We start from the raw sequence: 4,443 nt of genomic DNA, 5'->3' as shown, positions 1-4,443 counted from the left end.
GTCTGCTAACTGCTAGTGGCGCTGGAAAGAGACAGACCCCCCCCCCCCCCCTGTAAGTCACAGACCTGCTTCTCCTTGTAAGAAGGGGGATTGCTGTGCTGATTGGGGGGGAGGCAGACTGAGACGGGAGATCCCTTTAAATAAATACATTGGAACATAGTGTATTAGCATGGTAAAATAGCAGTCCTTATTCCATGAAACTCTACAACTCCTTCAGTCAACTGATCAGGGCTGATGTCAATATTGATTGCCTATTGTAAGGATAGGATATTAAATCCTCAAATCAATTAAACAGATGTTTAGTGCATATGATGTCCACAGAGCTAATACACAATGCTGCCAGCAAAAATATTCTTGCATAGTTATTACGGTAGCACAGTGGCTCTGTGGCTAGCACTGCAATGGTGGCTTAGTGCTTACCACTGTATATAGTGTCTCAGTGATCAGCGCAACAGCTTCGTAGCATTGGGGTTCAAATCCCACAGAGGATGACAGTTGTGCAGAGTTTGTTCTGTGTTTGGAGTTTGATAGGAAACCCACACAAAGGCCTACTAATAGGATATTTAGATTGTGTGCCCCAGTGGGGACAGTGTTGATGTATTTAAAGCGCGTGGAGTAAAAAGGAACCTGTCACCTCGTTTTACCACTATAAGCTGTGGCCACTGCTTTTTGGTGCTGTAGGGATTTAACTTGCTCAAGAGCCACCAGAGTCAATCAGGAAGCACGCTCCATTAAAAGTTCATAGGGATTATTGCTCCATAACCCATAAACCAGCCCATAACACAAGGAATAGCCTTTAGCTCAGGCGGAAGCAAGTACAAGTGTCCATTGTTTCAGGCTCAGTCCTGGAGCCTCAGCAAACACAGGAGGCTTATCCCTCCTTGCATACAGCCAATATACCCAGGCCTCACCAGGTCAGCAGCCTCAGCACGTGGTCTTTAGGAAGGTAGCACACCTTTCTCCACCTAGGCCTGCTGGGACCTTCCACTTGGCTCAATCCGATCCATGCTCTCTCCCATGTGACCTACTCTGGTTACCTTATATGGTCTGTAACTACACCCAGCAGGTCACATGGCTATGACCTCATCACAGGTCCTTCAAGCATTTAATCATATATACTTTATTGTGACACTCTTAAACACTCCCCTAGGTGGATTTGTAGATTGATCCTGCCCATCTCATCAATCATCTGAAGGCTTCTCCCTGACACCTTGGAATGACCTAAGCTTTGCTGATCAGCACATAAGCAAGCTTTCATCTCAAGGCCACCCATCTTGAGATGCATAATGATCCTTCAGCATCCTATACCCATTACCACAATGGATATGACTGTAGGCCCATCCTGGGACACCCACACAGTGCCCCCTAGCGGACACAGTGGTCACTACAACACAGTGCTTATCTACAACTTTCTAGAATGCTGTAGATAAGCCCCTTATCCAACCTGCAAGATAAGAAAAACATGTCTTATTATCCTCACCCGGGGGTGGTCCAGTCCGATTGGTGAGCAGGTCCGGCACCTCCCATCTTCATGCAATGTAATTTTCCTTGATTTGTCATGCTCCTGCGCAGGTGTACTGATGTGCACTGTTGAGGGCAGAGTAAGAGCCCAAAGGAGGTTACCTTCACTGCTCCTTATACAGAACCACGTGGCCAGATAGCAGGTTTGCCAGGGGGGAAGACTTTCTGCCCTAGACATACTGGACCATGTAACTGCTATGGTTAGAGGAACAGGAAGGGGGACTGGACCAGAAGGTGTGCAGGCAGAGGGCATGAAAGCAGAACATGCCAGAGGGAAAGCGGCTTGCAACACCACACTCCCAGAGAGAGGACTCCCAGTCAGAGCACAGAGGCTGAGAGAAGAGCAATGGTGAGAGCTGTAGTTGAGTACGTGGACTCTGGAGCCTTCATGATCAGAGGAGACTTCGCCCCTGACAGTGCAGAGACAGTGACCCGAGCATGTATCCCTGGTGACTGTAGTGGCAAGCTGCTCCTCCCTGCGTGGAGAATTTATCCCCTGTAAATAAACCCTTTAACCATTGGTCTGTCTCTGATCCATGGTGACATCATCAGTACCTGCACATTATTACAGTCCTGCAGTGCGCAGGTGCTTGGCCTCTCTGACCTTTACCAGCTCCTGTGCACTACAGTACTTTGATCTGCCCTCAACAGGGCAGATCAGTACACCAGCACAAGAGCGCAGCTAAAAGCAAGGAAGATAATGACATTGCATTTTAAACAAAATTTGACCGGTGCAAAAGAATAGGCACCTCAACATAAAAGTGACATTAATATTTCGTAGATCCTCCTTTTGCAAAAATAACAGCCTCTAGTCGCTTCCTGTACTATTAATGAGTTCCTGGATGAAGGTATTTGTGACCATTCCTGTTTACAAAACAATTCCAGTTCAGTTAACTTTGATGGTCGCCGAGCATGGACAGCCCACTTCAAATCATCCCACAGATGTTCAATGATATTGAGGTCTGGGGACTGGGATGGCCACTCCAGAACATTGTAGTTCCTCTGCATGAATGCCTGAGTAGATTTGGAGCAGTGTTTTGGATCATTGTCTTGCTGAAATATCCATCCCTTGTGTAACTTCAACTTTGTCACTGATTCTTGCACATTATTATCAAGAATCTGCTGATACTGAGTTGAATCCATGCGACCCTCAACTTTAACAAGATTCCCGGTGCCGGCATTGGCCACAGAGCCCAAAAGCATGATGGAACCTCCACCAAAGTTTACTGTGGGTAGCAAGTGTTTTTCTTGGAATGCTGTGTTTTTTAGCCTCCATGCATAATGCCTTTTTGTATGACCAAACTCCTCAATCTTTGTTTCATCAGTCCACAGGACTGTCTTCCAAAATTTAACTGGCTTGTCAAAATGTGCTTTTGCATACCTAAGGTGACTGTTTTGTGGCATGCTTGCAGAAGCAGCTTCTTTCGCATCACTCTCCCATGCAGCTTCTCCTTGTGCAAAGTGAGCTGTATTGACCGATGCACAGTGACACCATCTGCAGCAAGATTTGATTCAGCCAATGGGAATCCTCAGAAGTGTGGGCACATCCTGTTAGGCATGTTAACTATTGGCATGGCTGTGATTGGCTGCTGAAATGATGTCATGATGCGGGGGGTCTGTGCCGACTGCCCGGGGGTCTGTGCCGGGTGCCTGTGCCGGCTGCCGGTGGTCTGTGCGGGCCTGCCGGGGGTCGTGTGTGTAGGCATCGTCCGATGGGACTGCAAGTCCCATCGGGCGATGCCTGCTACACTGACAGTGACACATTAGCCAATGATGGGACAGTAGTAGTCCCATCATCCGGCTAATGTGTTGAATGTAAAAAAAAAAAAACATGCTACATAGAATACATGTTACATTGTTCCCCGAAGCCAGTGTCATCTAAGGAAAAATATAAAAATAACAAACAAGCCATATACTCCCTTATCTGCAGAAATCCACACGTGTCCCACGCCGATCTCCCGTGGAGAGCAGCGGCATCAGCTGATGCGACCGCTCTCTAGGGGCTCAAGGAATCCAGTGTCGGGAGGTGGGTATCCTTCCGCACTGTATTCCTCCGCCACTGTAAAAAAGTCCCTAGTCTCACTTTTGGCATTGCTGTGTGAAAAAGTTCCCACGCAGCATTTGCCATAAAGTGAGACCAGAGACTATTTTTTTACAGTGGCGGAGGAATACAGTGCGGAAGGATACCTACCTCTCCACACTGGATTCCTGAGCCCCGTAGAGAGCGGTCGCATCAGCTGATGCTGCTGCTCTCCATGGAAGATCGGCGTGGGACACTCACTCGTGGATTTCTGCGGATAATGGAGTATTTGGTGGTTTATTTTTCATATTTTTCCTTAGATGACACTGGCTTCGGGGATCAAAGTGACAAGTAATGGTGAGTGTGTAGTGTGGATTTTTTTTTTTTGTTTTTTTTGTACATTCAACACATTAGCCGGATGATGGGACTACTACTGTCCCATCATTGGCTAATGTGTCAATCACCATCATGGTAGCAGGCATAGCCCGATGGGACTTGTTGTCCCATCGGACGTTGCCTGCACAGCCCCCCGGCAGGCCGGCACAGACCCCTGGAAGGTCCGTACACACCCCCGAGAGGCTGTACAAGGACAGAAAAGGGTTTTTCCTTATTCCGATACCGGAAGTCCCACCAACTTGAATGGGACTTCCAGTATCGGAATCGGCGATACCAGATACTTTTTAAGGTCGGCCGATCCATTCCGATACGATATTTTTCAGTATCGGCTGGTATCGCTCAACACTATCCTTGACTGTTCTCACCATTCTTCATCTCTGCCTTTCTGATATTTTTCTTGGCCTGCCACTTCTGGGCTTAACAAGAACTGTACCTGTGTTCTTCAATTTCCTTACTATGTTCCTCACAGTGGAAACTGACAGGTTAAAGCTCTGAGGCAACTCTTT

At 47.5% G+C, this 4,443-nt stretch overlaps 1 long non-coding RNA gene across 1 annotated transcript in view; it reads left to right on the top strand.

Annotated features, from left to right (window-relative positions):
* LOC141047985 (uncharacterized) overlaps positions 1–4,443 on the top strand; it is a 227,564-nt gene that overhangs the window by 81,049 nt on the left and 142,072 nt on the right. The gene's annotated exons all lie outside the window — the stretch shown is intronic.

Source organism: Dendrobates tinctorius, unplaced genomic scaffold (genome assembly GCF_039654945.1).
Source record: "Dendrobates tinctorius isolate UK_male_01 unplaced genomic scaffold, ASM3965494v1 ptg000131l, whole genome shotgun sequence".
NCBI classification, from domain to species: Eukaryota; Metazoa; Chordata; class Amphibia; order Anura; family Dendrobatidae; genus Dendrobates; species Dendrobates tinctorius.
Note: the sequence above shows the minus strand (reverse complement) of the source record. Positions and strands in the feature narration are given on the sequence as shown.